The sequence below is a fragment of the Rousettus aegyptiacus genome, unplaced genomic scaffold (genome assembly GCF_014176215.1).
Source record: "Rousettus aegyptiacus isolate mRouAeg1 unplaced genomic scaffold, mRouAeg1.p scaffold_m13_p_1, whole genome shotgun sequence".
NCBI classification, from domain to species: Eukaryota; Metazoa; Chordata; class Mammalia; order Chiroptera; family Pteropodidae; genus Rousettus; species Rousettus aegyptiacus.
Genome location: NW_023416284.1, coordinates 120,551,397 through 120,572,767, shown reverse-complemented (window position 1 = coordinate 120,572,767; position 21,371 = coordinate 120,551,397). Strand labels below are relative to the sequence as shown.

The 21,371-nt window shown below is 32.1% G+C and overlaps 1 long non-coding RNA gene across 1 annotated transcript in view; it reads right to left on the bottom strand.

Moving 5' to 3' along the window:
- The window catches only part of LOC107509277, a 64,742-nt gene that overhangs the window by 14,455 nt on the left and 28,916 nt on the right, over window positions 1-21,371 (bottom strand). The window contains exon 3 of the long non-coding RNA XR_001596489.2: window positions 4,853-5,156. This is a non-coding gene — a long non-coding RNA (uncharacterized LOC107509277). The remainder of the gene's footprint in view (window positions 1-4,852; window positions 5,157-21,371) is intronic.

Here is a 21,371-nt window from a genome sequence, read left to right as displayed (position 1 = left end):
TCCTATAAATGTTATATTATTGAGGCTCATTCTTAGACTCACTTTTCTTTTCAGTCAACATTGTCTCTAAAAGACCACATGCATCCACATGTCTTTTAACACCATCCATGTACTGAGAATTTCCAAACCTAGAGCTCCAGCTTAGACCTTTCAAGTTCAGATATGCAGGTATAATTGCCTACTTGCCACTTCAACTTGAAAGTCTCTCAAATTCAATATGTACCAAGTTAGATTCTTGATTTATTCCTAAATCTAAATATGTTATACAGATCACATTAACCCACTATTAAAAAGCATTTAATTCCCATTCCTTTTCGAATAAAATTCAAAATTTGTATCTTGCCTACAAGGTTTTTCACAGTCAGAATCCCGTCTCCTTCTCTAATCTCATCTCCCATCTCCAGTTAAAAAATCCACTCACTTTGATTTGCTCCAGCCCTTGGCTTCTATATGTGTCATGATCTTTCCTGCTCTCAAATATTTTCACCGTGTCTTTTTCTATCTCCTTGGCATGCTCTTCTCACTTCTTCTCTACTTATTCTTGAGGTTGCAGCTTTGTTATCATTTCTTGAGTCCTTCCTCAAAGAATCCTCAAATCTAAATCATGCCCCTCTCTTTTGTTCTCCTAGTTATCACGATCTTTTGCTTCAGTACGTTTTTATATTTTGTAATCATCTGTTTATATCCTTTTTTCTACAGAGAATGTAGCCTTTCTGAGGGTAAGGAATCATCAACACAAACTCTAGGTGAATGAAGGAGAAATTTTAACACTGAAAGATTATCTCTTCCCCACCCTATCCCTTTTAAGGGTCTTTGAACAACTCTGGAAGTCTGAGTGAAGTCATTTTGCTATCTGTTTTTGTGATTGCTTTTCTACAGCAATACTGCTCATTGGCTTGAAAATTATTCATGTCTCCTAGTCATTCCTTGCATGTTTATCTAAGAATTTCTGGACTACGGGGATGTATACCTTCAAAATTTAGTAAGGTGGTGATTTATTTCTAAAGTGTTTGTACTTCCATCAGCAGTTTATGAAAAATGCCTATTGCCTTTTCAACACATTATTGTCAGACTTTAAATTTTTTAGCAATTTAGAGTACAAAGTTACATATCACCATGTTTTTGATTTGCATCTTCCTCATTAGTAATGAGGCTGAGCATGCATTCAAATGTGTATGACACTGTGTAAAATAAATGTTTATTACTTTTATCCATTTTTACATTTTGGATATTTTTCTTTTTCTTATTGATTGGTAAAAATTTTTAATATAATTTGGGTATTAATAGTTGGTTATACAATGGATAAGTATCTTCTTCTAATTGGCAATTTATCTTAACTTTTTATGATGTGTTTGAACACAATTCTTAATTCGAATATAAATTTTTAAGAGTTAAATGAAACAAAACATGTTCACGGACCTTTTTGAAACTTCTATTATTAGGTGAATCCTTTAGAATTGTTCTCTTTTATTGATAAAATGAAACTCATCATTACTGGAGGCTCTTAACTGTAATAATGCTTTCTGCCTAAAAATCTTTGATAATAATTATTTAGAGAAGTTTACCTTAGACTTAGTATTTTATTAGTTATATTTTTCTATTTTTTTTGTTTCTCTGTCTCTCTTCTAAAAAATATCTGATTGCATGTTTCTCATTTCAGTCTGATTATTGTTATCTTTTACATAGTGAATTTTATTAATTTAGATTTATTATGACCATTAATAATTGGAACTTATTTTGATTAAATTATGCTTGCTTATTTATGTATGTATGTATTTATTTATTTATTTATTTATTTACTTACTTATTTATTGTCACATTCTTCCTGCGTTACTTTTCTCCAACTTTGCATCTTTCTTTTACATTAAGATTTTTTTTTTCTTATGCTGTCATTTTCTCTCTATTCACTCAAAATTTTTAAATCCATTTCAATTAGTTTATTTTAGTGGTTATTGTGATATTTTAACTTGTTTGCTTAAGTCTAAATTTAATCTTTTTACTCTTTTTTTGAATAATACAAGACCTTATAACTCCTGATAACACCCTACCCTCCTATACTAACTGGCATGCTACCTGTTGAATAGTATTTTAATTCTATATCTAAGCCTCCTAATTAAATATTGTTATCATTATTTTTTATAGCCAATGTTTGTTTAGAATTATCTATGTTTGTCTTTTTCTCTCTCATTTATTTCTCCTTGCATTTTCAACCTTCCATTTGAATAATTTTTCATCTTCTTGTAGGACATATTTCAAAAATTCTTCTTGTGGAGCTCTTTTGGTGACAAATGCTCCATTTTGGTTGTTGAAAGTATCTTTTTTCATTCTTATTTGGTAAGTATGCAATCATGTGTCAACTTATTTTTTCTAAACCTTAAAATATGTTATTTTATTCTTGTCCGGCTTTCATTTTTATTTTGAGATGTTGGCTATTTATTGCTATTTTGTAGATAATCTGTCTTTCCTCTCCTGATGTTTTTAAAAGCTACTTGTGTTTGTTGTGCAATTTCACCATAAAATGATTAGGCATAAATTTTCTTTTATTTATATCGTTTAAGTCATTGTACTTTTAAATCTGAAAATATGTTTCTTTTATCAAATTCTCTGCCATTATATCTTTAAGTCTCTCCATAATTCTATTATCTCCTTTAGGAATTTTGGTTGAATTTATGCTAAAGCTGCTTAGACTATGTTTCTGATTTTTTTCAAAATTTTTTTGTTTCTCCTTGATATATTCTGAGTACTTTTCCAGAACTGTCTCCCAACTTGTTGAATATTTTGAACAGTTTCCAATCTGCTGTTTATTTCTTCTAATGAGTTATTTTACATTTTAAATTATATTTTACATTTATTTCTTTTTACATTTGCGTAACCATTTGTGACAGCCTTTCATTCTTTAGTCATATTTTTAACCCACTCCTTTACTTCTATAGGCATATCAAACACACTAATTTTACAGTTAAAAAGCAATTCCAATATTTTAAGTCTTTGAAAGTCTTCTTTTCTTTATTTTTTGCTCACTCTTAATCTCAATACCTTATTTTGTTTTTTGTATTTTTTGTATGACTTCAACTTTATTTGAAATTTATCTGTAACGAATCAGTGGGATATGAGTTGAAAGTGCTTTCTTTCTTTTTTCATTAGAAAATAATTGCCTTTGTTAGATACCTAGAGGTCTGCAAACTAACATCCGTTAAAGATCTGTGGGGGGAAGGGAATGTTTGTATCTTGAAGTTACTGTAAATTTTAACCCAGGAATTTAATATCCTCCCTTTGCAGTTTTTCTGAGAGTCAAGGCTTTGTCAGACTAGATTTTTTGTCATTTCCACTTGTGAGACAATTTTCTCCTTAGTTTTCTCCTTTCCCTGAGGTACTAGTCCTCTGAGGATTCTGGCCTTATGTAAAGGATGTCTAATTTTACTCCCTACTTTTAAGTCTTTGTCTCTCATTGCTTGTGTGCTCCATTAAGACTTATAGCTCCCCTGGAAATCAGCAAATGTCCCCAGGACAAGCTTCTGGGTTTTAACATCTTTCTAACCACTGTGGATTGGCTTTTTCACTTTATTTTTGCCTTTTAAATATTCTCTTTACCTTCCTGTGAGCTAGGCTATTCAATTTTAAAAGATTTTAATATGTTGAAGATTTTATAAAAATAAAAATGTCAAGATTTAGTTTATTATATTATCAGAAATATAGATCTGTATGTTCATGCTAAATCATTTTAGTTATAATTATCAATTGGTTTTCATTATCCTATGATGACATTAAATAATTTAAACAATTTCTAGTTCTAGAGATATTAATAGTAATAATAATAATACAAATTGCTACAGAAGTCAAATAAATACCTTGAAATTATTTTTGAGTAATCTGATTTTTCATTTTACTTAGTAACTCCCTTTCATCATCAAAAAAAAAAAAAAGTCATTGCTTCTATTCCAATTTGTTGAATAATATGGCTACACTGTCATTGAGGTCACCCTTGTTACTCTCTGATTTGGGGTTGCATCACAGTATTTTAATCAGATGAAGCTTTGGTACTGTATGGCTTTTAAGGAGATTCTAATGTGTCCATATATATCTTTGCTTTTGAGATTATTACATGCCAAAATGCTTTAACTTCAGAATTGTAGGTCATAGCTTCTTAAGTGCTTGTCATCACTTCTTTATTATATAAAAGTTCTTCCTAATTGAAGTAAAGAAATTTCAGAGGTGTAGAACGTCAATTATTTATGATCATTTATTTCTTATAATAAGTAGCTCATGGTTTTAGAAAATTGACATTGAATATAAAATGATAGCTTTTTAAATCATTGGCATATCCATAGAAACATGCTTCTATGTGTTTATGTGGTAACAGAATAATAAACATTTCAAATATTTTCTGAAGAGAAAGCGGGGTGTGTGTGTGTGTGTGTGTGTGCGCGCGCGCGCGTGCGTGCGTGGGCGCGCGCGCACGCACACATACATGCAGAATCATGTACATGACTCTCTATGTTTTAATCAACTTTACATATTGTATTCTGGCCTCTTAGCATATCATGACTTCATGTTGAGGAACTATTATGAAGTGGCTTGTTTTCTGAGGAAACTCTCCATGAAGAGTGGATGTTCAATCCAGATACTTCATAATCATGTACAAACTTTCAGCCTAGATTGCTTATTATCTATCTAAACTTTAATTGGTAATTTTCTAGGGTAAAACTTATCTTGAATTGATAAAAGTTTTGTAAATTTGATTTGGGTAAGTATGGTTTCTTTTTTGGTTTTGGTGAAGTCTTTCTTCAAAATACACAAAATATAGGAAAAATGATCAGATGCATCTCATATTCAGCTGCGTAATAATACTTACTTTTCACACTGAAGTTAAAAAAGTCAGGAAACAGAAGATACTGGAGAGAAGTGCTGTTTTCTATTGTTTGTCACTGTCTTGAGAAGTCCTACCAAATGATATGAATCCAAGATAAAGCTTTGCTTAATTTTTACTTGTCCTTTCCCCTTTTATCCTCTTTCCTCCTTTGCTTTTTTTTGTCCAGACTCTGTTTCTCTTCTTTTCTTCTTCTATTGGCCTATTTCAGACCTACCCAGCTCCACCATTTCCTGGGGGTGTGGTCTAGATTGACTTGTTAATCTTCTTTCACCTTTGGGTTCTTCATCTGTAAAATGAACATGGCAGTATAAACCAGAAGGAAGGATTAGAGCAGATCATGCTAGGCAGTGCCCTATGCAGTGCCTGAAACATAATTAATGTTTAAAATAAGCTTTATAAATAAATAATGTATAATTGTTACTAATAAATAAAAGTATAAAAATAAATAATACAGTGATAAGCTATATTAATCACAAAGCTGTAGAATAGAACTGTTAGAAGTTAAATCACGAGAAAATATAGTTAGGATTGAATATTATTGGTAAAAAAACACACCAAACAAAAACAGATTAGAGCTGTTACTTTTAATTATTTTTCTATGTTTCACATTGGTCCTAACATATGGTAAATAATAAATTAATTTGACACAAAAGTCTGTAAAAGGAAAAATGTTTGCAAGGCCTATGCTGAAGGATTACTGTGTTGAAAGTGAGAACAGTGAGAACAGTCACTTTGTAGGAGCGTTTTACTGAAATGCTACCACATCAATCAACTAAGAAAATTTAAGAGCCTTCTGAAGAAAGTTTTTTTAAAGCCTTCTCTTTCTTAGTGGTGCAATTCCATATCAAGTTTCTATTAAACAAAGAGTTTGACTTTGCATCCAGTATTGGTACCTGAAAATAGATATAGAATGAAGCACTTTTTTTTTTTTCATTTAAATTTAAGTTTAAAATTTATAACACTTCTATAATGGAATAGAATAGACAACTTCTACTTCTGGGCATCTAAAAAAAGTAGGTAAAATGCTGTTCCTTATGAGATATGGATACAAAAGTCAATTAATATAAAAATTTTTACAAAAATTAAACCATTATTTAACATTTTACCAAAAAAAGACTTATTGCTTAGTTTAATTTTATTGTTTTTATTTTCTTTCCTAGTATCTTTACTATATGCAGTCACTTCACTTCAATTCCCTAGTTCTCAAATTTATTAGTGGTTAAGAACCTACTGATATCCTTGAAGAAAATGCAGATTCCTTAGGTTTAGCCTTTAGAGTCTGATTCAGGCATCTCCAGTAGCAATCTACTGTACAACAAGCTACCTAAATCAGGGGTCAGGAAACCATGTTCTATGACTCATGGACAAAATCCATTCCATGGTATGTCTGTCTTTTTTAAAAGTCTGCATAAGTGTGGTTTTCACATTTTCTAAAGGAAAAAGAAAGAAAGGAAGAAAGAAAGGAAGGAAGGAAGGAAGGAAGGAAAGGAAAGGAAAGGAAAGGAAAGGAAAGGAAAGGAAAGGAAAGGAAAAGGAAGGAAGGAAAAAGTGCCTGCCCTCCTTCCCCAACTTCACCCCTTCCCTTCTCCCTTCCCTCCCTGCCTCTCCCCTGTTCCTTTCCCCTTGCCTTCCGCCTTCCTTTCCTCCCCCCCTTCCTTCCTTCATCCTATCCTTCCTTCTATCCTCCTTCCTTCCTTCTTCCTCCTCTTTTTCCTCACCCCCCCCCAAAGAAAGGAAAGGAGGTAAGAAGAAAAACAAAGACTATGTCTCACTAAACCTGAAATCCTTATTATCTGCCCCTTTTCAGAACAAGTTCGCCAACCCTTGCTCTAAATAATCCTAGTTAATTCATTTTACAAACATTTAGTGGCAGCTTATTGTATTTAAAGAGGATGAAAACTTTAAAAGGATTTTATTTATTATGAGACTATATGTGTACAAGTCCGAGTTCATTAAAATTAGAAATTATATTTTATTTAAAGTTATGATACCAAAATGTAATAATTCTTAGTCCTTGATAATGAGTCTTAAAACACATATATTTATAAGAAATATAAAAGGTACTTCAAGAGGAGTAATAATTTTTGGTTTTAAAATTTAACATTCTCCATGGTAACTATGATATATTATGATGACTTAACCATAAAGGCAAGTGTGAGAACACAATGAATAATTCATGCTGTCTGACCCTAACTTCATGCATTAATTCCATTAGACATCAGCTTAAGCTTTCAATGGAAAATCCATTTAAAAATACACTGAATAGCACTGAACATAAATAGTAAAAAATGCTGTAAAAGACCATATGGTAAACTGCAGCATTTATTATTTTAAAAAGTGAATTTTGTTTTGCCAAAGGAAAATATAAATAATGCTTAATATATAGTTTATTCACATGCTCCCAACACATTTCAAAATAGAAACACTCGAAACATATATTTAAAAAAATAATATCACATCCAGCTGGCATTGAACTTAATGTATTTGAAGGAACAACTCTGGGTCTAAGAATATGGTAGCACAAGTTGAGAAAATCAGTGTTTCTCAATTGCCTGGCAAATCATTAATGATGCTCATGGCCTTCTCATACATTTGTCTTCCTAAGACAATAAGCTTATGATGCTAGCATTCACTATTTAGTACCTCGTTTTTGTTAGCACTTGATAGATATGTTAAAAGAATGAATTAATTTTCTCTGAGTACAATTATCAAATAAAATATTAATAAAACTATATTAAGTATAAGGGGAAAACACGTGGTGAGATACATGCGACAAACAGCACACATCTGGTATTGGTGACTTGAGGACAAAGCGTTTCTCTGGATGCCAGAGAAAAAGTCTGAGCTTGGTTTTCCCAGAAATGGAGATGAGTAGGTATTGACCCTTCTCTGGGGTATGAGGATATGGTTGCTTTGTGCTCTGATGAATGAAGTCCTAGGTAAACAAAATGATTAACCTGAACCGGCACCTGCAGACCTGGGGACTTCTGGTCTAACTTTGTTACTGACCTCCTTTGATTCTTTCTTTTCCCTTTCTCCTTTATCAATATATTTTTTAGAATAATGATATTATGGTTTTTGTAAAGATGATATATGCTTATTATAAGAATTTTAACCAATATATAAAAGAAAAAAAGGAGGAAATTTAAGATCACACTACCTGAAATATACATTATTAACATTAGATAAACATAATTCTAATTCCAAACATCTTTATGTGTATACACATACCTATGGACAGAAAGGTAAATACATTTATGAGAATGTATGTCACCAGGCATACTATTTTAAAAATACTATTTTAAGTTTATATTTAAGATGAGGGAATTGAATTAATTGTGGATAGTTCTGCAAAAGAGATATTAATCTGTAAAAGACCCTCCAAGTTTAAAAAAATTATAAAAAATACATACATAGTTATATTTTAACTACATATTTTATTTTTAGATAATAACAATTGGCTCCCAGTATCAAGGTGAGGAAACTAGTAATATTCCCTCAGACCAACCTCTGTTCCCTAAACCTAAATTTTGTTAGTTAGATACTTTTTAAGTTGGTAAAGGGCATGATAACATTTACATACATTTATATATCAATGATTTTCCACTGCAGTTAGACTTTCTGTGCCTTTTTCATTTCTGACCTTAATTTAAATGTTCTTTCGATTGATTTTACCATTTGTTAAAGAAAACCTCTAGGATTTTATATTCCTTGAGTCTTTACGGTCTTGAGAGTTTCTGCCTATTGCTTTCATAATAGAAGAATAACATGGCCAAGTACAGAATTTGATCACACTGCTTTCTGTTGGAGTTTTATAGACATTGTTCTATGGTCTCAGGATACTGAATGCCTTTCACTGGGGCTTCCCCATTAATGACTTTACTGGCTTATTTTAATCATATGGTACTTTTTTTTTTTTTTTAACCAAGAAGGGCTTCAAAGTGCTTTGGTTTCTGAGTTCTTTCATATTCGAAAGTGTCTGCCTCTTGGTTTTAAACTTGAATGACAGCACGAAAACAACGTGATTCTTTTGGAGCCTTTTCACACACTTTGTAGACATTGCTCCACTGTATTCTCGCATTAAATGTGGTTGGGACAAAGTCTGAGGCTAGCTTATTTTGTCCTCATCTTTTCCTCTGAGTTGTTTTCTACATGGATTACTATCTTGGAAGTAGCTTAATTCACTCATGTGCCTGAAAGTTGGTTTCTCCATATTAATTTTTTCTTGGAAGAGAGTATGCCTCTCCATTCTGCAGATGCAATTTTTCCCACATTTCAGGGAACTTTTCTTCATATAGATTATTTTTCTCTCTGTATTTACTCTGGCTTTCTTGATCCTTTCCTCTATTAAAGTAATTCCATTTCAGCTCTATTATGTCCATTGTTATTTTTAATTTATTTAGAAACTTACCATCAGTTTTGAGTAAATTCTTGGTCTTTAGAGTTTTCCACTGCAATCTGACTCATTTCATTCTATGGTTTTTTGATGTCTTCTTGTGTCATTATATTTATATGATTCTTGTGTTTTCTTTTAGTAAAACTGCATGTAGAATTTTCTTCTATATTTCAGACTCTGTTCCTAGATTAGGTTATGGGTAATTTCTATATTACTGTAATCCCCCCACCTTTTTTAATCCATTCAGATATAAAATGTCTCCGCCCCCCCAAAAATGTCATTAACTGTTATTATTTTTACTACTGTGTCTATTTCAATTGATGATATCTTTCATTAATATTATATAAACCTAGCAATATATAAATATTTATAATCAATATAGACTCAGCCATATAATAATTTCCTCATAATTTTTTTTAGACTTTTAAACATCTTCTTAATGGTTATAATGGTTAGGCATGAGTTTAAGTGAGAAAAGAATAGTTGGAATATTATGAAGAATTCTTCTAGTTTATAACTAACTTTTCTCAATTATATTTTTTTGTGTGTGTGTGTCTCCCAACCAAATCTCTCTACTGTAATTAAGGAAAGCATAAGTCCTCTTCAATCTTTTGACAAAAAGATAAAGGGGATTTTGCCCAGTGTTTCTGATTATTTTTTAACACTCACTAAATGTGAATTATTCAAATGCTGTTTTAGGGAGGTCATACCCAAACTATATCAAATGCTTTAATTTAAGCTTTCAGTTAACATCTTACAGAAATGAATGGACATCTACCAGAGCAAATAGTTAGATACAGGCCAGATATTTCATAAGGGCTGCCTGAAATTTGTGTGAGGTATTGGAAGGCAGCATTTTTCAAAGGTTAGTCTGAGACTGGTTATTGTTGACTTTAGCAAACCTCCTAGTTGATACTGTTGTGGTTTAAAGAGATAGATATGAGTGATTTCTGATCATAAGAAGACACATCATGTACTTATAAAATTTAGCATTCAAAATGTCACCAATATTAATTTAGCCAACTCTTCTTCTAAAGAGGATAAAACTGATATTAAAAGTAGGAAATTTTATTTCAGCCAATTATCCAATCAGAAAGCTCTAAGAAATTGCATTTCTGGATTTACCGGCATATATCTTTGCTCTAGTAAGCCTTACTTTTCTTATTGTTATCAATAAATTACAATTTTTATATAAAGTTAACTGCCTTAATAGTTACAAATACCATACAATGAGTTTACTTTGTGCTAGCCACCTAAGCATTTTACACTTTTTTCATATTTAATTATCCTAAGAGCTACATATAATACACCATATTTCCATTTTATAAATGAGAAAATATATATACAGAGGGTTTAAGAAATTTGACTAGATCAAGGATATGGTAAGTGTAAGACCCCAGGTTTAATCTGGGACCATCTGACTCTGAAACACTAAGTTCTATTGCCTTTATGAGCCAGTCACCAGCCACGAACATTTATTGAACATCTTTCACACACCAGACACTAGTCTTGGTGCAAGGAAGATGGAGTTGAGAAGATGGACAAAAACCCTACTCTTATGGAGCTTAAATTCTAGTGATATTCTTGAAAAAGCTATCAGTGAGTGATGACGTAGTTTCAGTGAGCTCTTGGTAAGCATTTATTGAAGGCGTGTACAGTATGTAATATGCATAATTGAATGATCTCACTGGACTATGGAGCACACTCTAAGAAAGCCTCATAAAAGTGCAACACTAAGGCTAAACACTAACTGGAAGAAAATGAAATCATTACACAGCTTCATATGGAGAAGGAGGTTTCTACAAATCAATAAGGATGAATAATATTTTAACTGAAAAATTATTTTTAAATTTGAGTAGGAAGCTAGAGGTCATTTTTTTTTTTTAATTATTGGGACAACAGGGAAATATTTGCGAAATTACAGAATAATGGAAGAGATTTTTATGTAATACATAACCTTGCACTATAAATAGTTTACTTTCTTCCATTCCATGGCCTATAATTATTACAACTCTCTAGAAATAAACATTTAAATAATAATAATGAACCACCTAAATGTATCTACAGCCCTAAAAGTGCAACGCTGAGGTTTTCTGTGGTTATAGAATAAATGTAGAGGCTTAAGCAAAATTAAACTTTCTATAAAATGAGCTAAAAAACAAAAAGAATAATGTGTCTTTAGTTCTTGAGTACTTATAGGCTATATCTGATGTTTACTGTTTCTTATTTTTTCTAATCACTACAAGCAGATAGTTTTTAAAAGCAAAAATTTAAATTAAAAATAATAAGAACTTTATATTAAAAAGAACAAAACAATAGTCCTTCACTTTCCAATTAATTTAAATGTTTTTTTCAATTTACCATATTTCCAAGTAATATGCACACAGTTCCATTTTTCCAGTTACCAATTTTAGATTTTCTATCGAGTTTTCTCTTTCATAAGATGGAATATTTAGCCCACCTTTACTCCTTCCTTCCTTTCATTGCTCAATGCTATTATATCACATTTCAGAATCCATTATCACGATTATATAATTACTACTTATTGATTTTTTATTATTCTGTTATTCATTTTCCTTTTCATATTAATGGAGCATTTGGTTCTGGGAAATTTACTTTTAATATTTCTTTGGTAATTTTTCTCCTCTATCTCCCCTTTACTCTTTATAGAAATCTTATTAGTTGGATTTTAGCATTCCTGAATTAACCTCACTCCCTTTTTTTCTGTACCCACCTTTTCTTTTTTTCTAATTTTTGGAAAACTTTTGTCATCTTATTTTTAATTTCAAAGAGTTTTCTTCCTCCTTTCCTTTTTTCTTTTCTTCCTTTCTCCTTTATATAACATGTTTTTGTTTCGTGGATGTAATATCATCTCCTTTCTTTGAGAATTTTTTTCTGCTCTTTATATTGTCTGTTTCCCACATTATATTTTTCATCAAGTTTTTTTTTTTTTTTTTTTTTTTTGGCTTCTTTTATCCATGGTAGAGGTTTTCTATAAGTACTTGGTGATCCTTGTTGCCTGTCTGTTTATAATTAAAAGTAAACACTAAAAAGCTGATACGTGTCATATCTCATTCCTTTGTTAGCTCTCGATGCTCATATATTATAGTTCAGATTTACAATGTCAAATAATTTCATTGAAAATAGAGATTGTGTATTTTTTTATTATTTTTATAAAGTGGGTTTAATGAGGTTAATAGGCTGGAAAGGTTTTACTTATATTATTTTAAAATAAAAAATTCTGAGTACTTCATCTAAAAACATAAGATTTGCTAATTTCTATTTTCAGATAAGTCTCTAAATCATCTAGTTCTTCAGCTTTTACATAATTGATCTAAAATCAAATTCATATTTACATTTTATCAAAAAACTTCTCTAACTTGATACTTTTAATTGTTTCTGATTTTCCACAAAGGTCTTTTAGAATTTGGTATAGCAATCTACTTTTAAATGTTAGTTTCAATAGCTTAACAATTATTATAATGGTATCCACTTGTCTTTTTCATTAATCTGAATATTTGCTCATTCATTAAATGAGTAATATTCAGTAGACCTTTCTAAAATTATAGAAATTATCTGTATTTTCACCATTTAATATGGTAACCTTTAGCACATAAGCCTTATTAAGTTAAGCATTAAAAATGTGGCTGCTGTGACTGATGTATTGACTTTAAATTTTCATCTTAGTAAATTTAGATGAAAATTTAAATAGTCACCCATGGTTAATGACTACCATAGTAGGCTATAACATAAAACAAATATTTAATGAATGACTACTATGTGTTGGGCACTCTTCTAAACATTTAGATATATCAACGAAAAGGACAAAGACCTTTGCCTTTTGAGAGCTTACATTCTAGCTGGGAACATAGTAACAAAAACATTTACTATGTGATCTGTTAAATTATGGTATTACAGAAAAATAAAAAAGAATATTCAGGAAAAAAGATGTCATGTTAAATGTGGAAAGTAGATACAATGTGATAAATGTTTGGCAGAAGAACATTTGAATTTTTAGGGTAAATAAGTATTGATTTCATGTTATCAGCATTTCCACTTTGTAAGAGTAAAATAACATTTTCCCTCTCTGCTCTTCTTCCCAATAATTTGCAATACACTCTGGCTTTTTAGTCACTAGTCACTTCCACACTTTATAACTATGTTATTTACATTCATATAACATACATACACTGTTTTCACATCCTCCAATCATTTGCATTTCTCCTGTTGAAAACATCACAAATACCTAGGTCTTAATCTCAGTCGTGTAGTTTTAAAAGGGCTCTGAGGCTGGGCATGTAACCTAGACCCTGCCTTACTCAACCTGTGCATCCCATTGCCCTGGCATTGGTAATTTTTGAGGAATAGGGACAAATCTAACTCTGGCCTATGAAAGTCAGACTCAAGATTTTAGTTTGAAATTGTTTGGAGAAAGAAAAATTCTCATTTCCTCTAAGAGGATGCTAAAACTACAGCTGCTATAGAGAGAAAGTCTTGCTGCAGAGAGAAATACGAGAATGAAATCAATATAAGGAAAGTGTTGGTGAAGGATGGAGAGAAAAGCTTATTCCTATTGATATTGTTGTAGCTGTTTTACTAACATGACCAACAATACCTCCTTTAAACTCCAGTCACTTTGACTTAGACAGTTTCATACTTGGAGTGAAAAGAATACTTCTCAGCTGATATTAGTGGGCTGAAATCACTGTATTTTGAGTCAGGAGACCTTAGTTCCCGTCCTAACTCTGCCTTTGATTATCTGCCTGTCTTTGAGCCTTCATTCTGTGAAGCAGCTAATGTGTGAACATGTGACTAAGAAGACCATGTCATGCCTTGAAGTTCTCCCACAGCAGAACACAAAAAGTCTGTCTTCTATCAGCTGTTCACAGAGGAGGAGCCAGAGCTCATTTGCACAAGTGCCTGGCTTAACTCTGCTCAAGTGCCTCCTGCTAAAACAATCATCAAGTGGCTCTGGGACATGTGTTAGAGCCTGCCCAGTTCTGATGCATGGTCCAGCACTGAGCCAAAACATGTCATTTCCAGGGGAAACATGGCCATATGGATTGCTTAATTTCTGTTCCTTGAAAATATCACTTTTTTTTTTCATTTTGGATATTTGTGAAATACTTTTTGAAAAGAATTCTCAATAATAAATAAATTTAAACATCATTTGAAAAATATAGACTGTTTTTTAAAAATTAACTAAATAAGCTTAAGGTGGGGTGGGGTACCCAGTAATGAGTGTATGGGTTCTAAAGTAAGTTAGGCCAGCTAAATATATTCTGGCTCTGCCCCTTACTAGCTGGGGAACTTGAATAAGTCACAACTTTTTTGACCTTCAGTTGTCTCTTCCATAAAATAGTGATAATAATATTATATATCTCATAGAGTTTTTATGAAGATGAAATGAGAAAATACAATTTTGAGTGGAGTGCCTGGCATGAGGAAGAAGTTATTAGCATACATAAGTAAGGCACCTATTTATAATATACACATATATATTTGTGTTATATATATATGCACACATATATACATGTATATCACATTTGTTGTGCATATATTTATTTTTATGTGCATTTATATGTCATTTCTAGTGATGAAAATTGAATGTTACATATATATCTCATTATTTCACATATATAATTCCAAAAATGTGAAAACTCCAGAAGTTGCTTATCTTATAGTTCATAATGTAAATGATCTAAATGGATTATAATAACTAAATAAATTCGAAATTAAATGCTTTATAGTATACTTTGAGAGAAAAGAAGATAAATCTAGCTTAAAACATTGGAGTGTCTACATAACACCTGAAAGGAGTTCCCAAGGCTCATAGCAAATATAAAAGTGAATGGTGTTCTAGGACACACCAACTCTGTCAACACCAGCAGTATATATTTTTCTTAACTTAAATTTATATTACAGAAAAAGAGTTTCCTTCTAGGTCAACTCATATAGATATCATTTATTTTTGTTCTTTCCCCCAGCTATTGGGTTTGCTTAGGGGAAAGAAAATGGGGGTGAGCTGAATTAGAGAGAAACTTCCAAAATATATAATTGGATTTGGAGACAATAATGGAAATAACATTTTAAAAGCTGAGGAAGAGTAGGAAATTTTTTTAATACAAAAGCCAATGGAAAATTTAAGTTCAGCAAATTTCATTTGTTTATGTTATGAAATAAGATTTATGTTAAATATTTTACAACATAATATTTCATTATAGTCAAATAGCCTTTTTAGTTTTAGTCCAGAATCTGAAAGTTAAACATTGGCTATGTATGCCTTAAAAGCTTCATTTATAAACTTCAAGTGCATTAAAAAATAACACACTTACTAAATTCATACACAAATTTCCAAAAAGGCATTATGGTAACTCTAGACTTTTATGTCAATGAATTGGCTGAGGGCACCAGAATAATATGTAAGCCAAAGTCATCTTTGGAAAATGATGGAAAAATCTTTTTCAAAATCTCCATGTTTATGTGTGAATAAAAAAGATGGAATATCTTAGGTTTGGTCTATTTCCACCCATAGGTTCTAGAAATTATCATGGAACCTGACAGAGTCTTCCTCAGGAAAAAAAAACAAAATGTTCTTTTTCTACCTTTCATGTTTAAAGTCCATTTCCCTCCTTCTCATATGATCCTGATTGCTCAGTTTCACACATTTATGGAGTACCTCTTGAATAGTAGTATTGGTTCTAGATGCTAAATTTACACAGAAAAATAGTCTGCCATATTTTCCATCCTTATCAATCTGGAGAACTATTCACCTTTCAAGTCTTAGCTGGAGGATTTCCTCATCCAGGAAGCATGCTAGGGGATGCCTAGGAAGCACTAATACTGCTACAGCTCCCTTGAATTCTTAATTCTGTACAAAGAATACACAGTCCATAGCATTTTAGGACCCTAGATGGCTTGAGTGCCTATATTTCCCTACTAGTCTTCAGCTCTGCAGGGGGAGGGGACTGTGTTTTATATGACTTTCATTCTGCTGCCCAGTATCATGTTTATCAAACAAAACAAAACTAAACAGGTACATTATTTCTTTTAATGCAAGGTAGAGTGACTGAGTTCACAGCCCAATGTTAGCTTTACATGCAAATACCTCTTCTAGAATGATTCCAGCTTACTGAGCTTTAAACTTCCTAAATCCCCCCAAAATTTTTAGTCTCTTCACTCTGAGCCTATTCTCAAAAGTTAGTTAATTTACTACTGTGTTGATAGATGATACAAGTTTTTGTTTAAATCTTGTTATAGTGAATCAATTATAGATTCACAAAGTTGCAAAGATAGTGGTGAAAGATCCTGTGTACCAGTTAACCAAGTTTCCCACAGTGGTTCCATCCCACATAACAGAAGTATAGTATCAAAACCAGGAAATTCACATTGGTACAATGAATGTGTTTGTTCTATGCATTTTATGGAGTGTAGATTTACATAACTACTACTACAATCAAAATACAAAATTATTCCATCACTACAAAAATCTCTCTCCTGATACCCCTTTATAGTAACACTCACTGCTTCTCTCTACTATCCCTAATACCTGTCAACCATTAATTTGTTCTCCATCTCTATAATTTCATGATTTCAAGAATTTATGTAAGTGGAATCATATCATATATATCATCATTCCATCATTACATTGTTCATATATAACTCAACATAGTCAATTACTGTTAACATTTTATCATTCAAAGTAAAATTTAGAAATCTTATGTCCTTTTACTTTCCTTCACTCACTCTCATTTATAATATAATTATGTTAAAAATTTTCCTCTATACATATTTTAATCACATCTGACAATGTAATAAAATTTGCTTCAAATCGTTAAATATAAATAAGAAAACTCAATAAAAAAAGGAAAGCATACTATTTTTACCCATAATTTTACTTTTTCTTTTGTTCTTTCTTGCTTCCTGATATTTAAAGATCTTTTCTGTTATAATTTCTTTACTTTTGGCAGATTTTCTTTAGCTGTTCTATTTTAGTAGGTCTGCTGGTAACAAATTATATTAGTCTTTTTTCACTGAAGAATGTCTTGATTGTCTCTTCATTAATGAAGAATGTTTTCATTAGACTTAGGATTCTGGGTTGATGTCTTTCAGTACATTGAAAAATATTGTGCCACTTTTTTATTCAAGTTGTCAGTGTGACAGTGATTTTTTTTTTATTATTGAAAGAGTTTTTCTGAGTCTGAAAAGTACGCTACTTTTTTTCTAAGCCTGTACGATGTGATGGCCCATATGCTGACTGATAGCATCCTCAATGTCTTTAATGTCAGGCTAATTGAAACCCTCATGTTTCAGCCTCACAAAGGAAAAGCTAATTCAAAGCCATGTGAGAAAATGGATTCAAGGATTGAACTTGAGTGTCTTAAGCTGATGTGTTTCCTGAGATATCTGACCAGACGGAATCAATAAAATGTTAAAACTTTGACATAACACAGGCCTATGGAAGAACTGATGTATGCAATTTTTTTTCTCACTGAGAGAAATCATAACTGTTCTCTCACAGTTTCTTCAAATGGATAGACACGAATTTATAAAACTTTCAAGGAAAAAATGTATCTATGTACCAGAGAAATTGCTACTTTAAGTTAATTTCTAAAGGTATATTTGTAAATATTATTATGCACATTATTTTCAGATAATGCTTTAAGTGTTTACTCTTACTCATTGTGCAAATCCATGTGCCATTCTACTAAAATATACTTCCATACGAACCTGAGAAATTGGTCTGACATACTGAAGGGTTCCATAGAATTTGAGATAAAAGCTAAAGCATGTAACATTCTGGAATGTAATATGCAGAGAAGGAAAAACTAAAAGTGTGAGGAAAACTTTGAGGCCAAAAAGCAGATAAAATTAGAAACAAATTTTCACATTTGCAATCTAATTTACAAGCTGTACAAAACCCCAGGAAGGAAATATAAATATATGTTATGTGACAATGTACTTCCTAGACTTTTTTAGACCTAAAGAAAACTGTCAAATGTTATGATGAAAGAAGAGCAATAAAATACATAACCCATATATCTAAGTCATCATTTCTCCATACACACAAGGTCCTTAGAAATTGTGGTAAAAGCAGCAAAAAGGGAACAAATGATTGATTCGTGCCCTAGAATAGAATTCTCTAAATTATGCTATCAAATTTCTTTTTCTTCCTTCCTTTCCTTTCCTTTCCTTTCCTTTCCTTTCCTTTCCTTTCCTTTCCTTTCCTTTCCTTTCCTTTCCTTTCCTTTCCTTTCCTTTCCTTTCCTTTCCTTCCTTCTTTCCTTCCTTTTCCTTGAAAGTTTATTTTTTCTAATTATGAAAGTAATATACGTTAATTGCAATAAATGAACAAACACACAAATAATGAAGAAAATAAAGACATTGCTATCACCCAGAACTTAAAGTATATTCCTCTGAAAACATTTTCATCTTAATGATAAACTAAAGAATAATTAACAGATGGTAGCCCTGACTCTATAGGCCTGCTTAGTGAATCTGGACTCTGGGTAGGTTCTACCAGCTTCCTACCATCTACAGGGACTTTGGGAAGTTCACTGAGACAGTCCAGATAGGGAAAGAGAAAGGGTAAGGAAGAGGGAAAAGGAGAAGAAGGGAAAGAGAAAGAAAGGAGTTGCTTAAATTTAAATCTAAATATAGAGTTAAATGAAACCAACTAATTTGAATAAGATAAAGCTGATAGTATTCAAAAAAATTAGCCCTCAGCGTATGAGGAAGGGTCTTCCAGGCACCTTTAAATCACATTCTTTAGATGGTCCCTTACTTCATTTGCTCAGTGTTTTCTAAATTGTATCTAAGAACAAGAATGTTACAAGTCCTTATGCTAAAGAATTATGTGGAGATTCTAATACTGAAGGGTGAATAAAGGACAGTGTGTATATGTGTTTGTGTGTGTGTATGTGTGTACATGCTGATTAGCTTGTTTTTAAGATAATGATAATCGATAACTTTTGTTAACTGTTTCCTATATAACCATGCCCTATGTTAACAGTTTTATGTGGATTATTTTATTAATATTCCCCCTACACCATTTTATAGAGAGGAAACTGAAGGATAGAATAGTAAAGTTATAGCCAATGGTTACAAAATGGCAGAGCTTGGGTCCAAAGCCAGGTTCATCCAGTGCCAGGGCCACTACACTCACCCGCACTTCCCCACTCTCTGCCACTGTAAAGCCAACAACTGTGTAGATTTATTTATTTTAAGAATATACTTCAAGGCGAAAGAACATTAATGATTTTTTTTTATAAATTACAAGATATTCTTGAAAAATTATACTCTATGAAAAAGCAAATGAAAATGCTAAAAGAGCCAATGGGCATTGATTAGTATTCTCCTCATAAAGTAGAACAGTTTTCAACAATTTGAGATGATGAGCAATGACATATCTGCTTTGTAAGTTTACTATACTTTATTACATCTCTCTAGAGCATATTTTAAATAGACATAATGCCATGGAGCCTAAATTATGGTAATTTCTGGCCCACTGGTTTTTCAAACATAGCCATATGATCTTAAGATGTTGATAATACATAAACGAACAAACAAAAAAACACCTCTTGGACTTCCATTTTATAAATATTTTAACCTCCTCAAATAATTTAAGCAGTTAGTAGCTAAAAAGTCTTCCACTGTACTTATAGATATCTTAATAGGTTAAAAAATAAAAATCCTCTGTTCTGTACTCACTGATGATTTATCACTGAAAAAATAAATGTCAACCTAAAAACAGAACAGCGAGGTATTATTTAATGGGTATAGAGTTCTAGTTTTTCAAGGTGGAAGGAATTCTAGAGATTTGTTGCACAATGTGAATGTACTTAATTCTACTGAACTTAAAAATAGTTAAGATAGTAAATGTTATGTGTCTTTTACCACAATTAAAATAAAATAAATTAAAAACAAAAAAAATCAGTCACAGATCAGATTTTTCTCTCACGGCCTTCTCTTCTACTCACTCTGGGCCTTCCTTTTGCTATATCAACTCACCTTGTGAGGAAAAGAGAAACGTATTTCCATGAAAATTAGCAGTGGTTCTAAGTAGTGTTGGTGGCCTACCCGCTTATAGCCAAGTGTGGGCATTTTCATAGTCCCTCTAAATACTGCAGGATAATTTGTTTTCAGAGGTGATGGATAGAAAAGGATCTCCTCTCACTCTAGCTTTACTTTTCTTACTAGAATTTTATCTGCATTTCTCTAGGATTCTTCATAGTAGATATTGGGCTTGATTATCACTCCTATTGAGAATTGTCTCCATTTTCTTTTAATATGGCTACCAAAGAGGGGAAGACTTCATATCTAATGCCTACTGCTTGGCACATTCCAAAGAAAGAGACTTGAACAGATTCTCTTTGTTTCATTAGGAACTAAAAGTTAGACCAATTGTTTCTCAGTGGACATTTGGGTGTTTCTCACTAACTGGCACCTCTCTGGCTAAACACACTGCACATTCTGGTGAGAAGCCAGTTTTTGCAGGTCGAAGAATGAGTCATTTGACAAATCAATCTTCAGGCAGTTGACCCCAGAGGACATGAAGTTGTATAGCCCCCCAGAGCCCAGGCTCCCCTTTCTCGTGGAGATTAAGGTTAGTGTAGAATTCCAAGTGTATCAGTGCTGCTTGGAAAATGTACACTTCCAACTTAATCAAAACCCAGTTTTATTAAGGTTCCTCTTACTGGGCAATGTTTCCTTTGGCTTTAATCTAAGCAACAGTGGCCCAAACTAGGATCCCCACTCTGTTAGAGTCAATCTCAATTGTACTGTTGATCCTAGAGTTTGACCAGTTTCAGAGAGCCAGAGCTGGCAATAAAGGATCGAGGAAAACCAATAGCTTCCTCAAGATACAGACTGGAACACATGTGCTTCAGCAGCAGCCTTGCTAACCCAGCTTCTCCTTTGAGAATTTGGCTTGACTTGGAGGGGTCCGTTTTCAGTGAGGTGAATGAAGAGTTGGCAGTCTGCCTCTCACTTACTGTAATTGAGTCAGACAATTAAATTGCCTCCCAGTTACTGAAAATGTAAACCACATACACCGTATGTAGGTCACAGCATTCCAGTGGTGTGTGTTTGGTATAGTGACTTAAT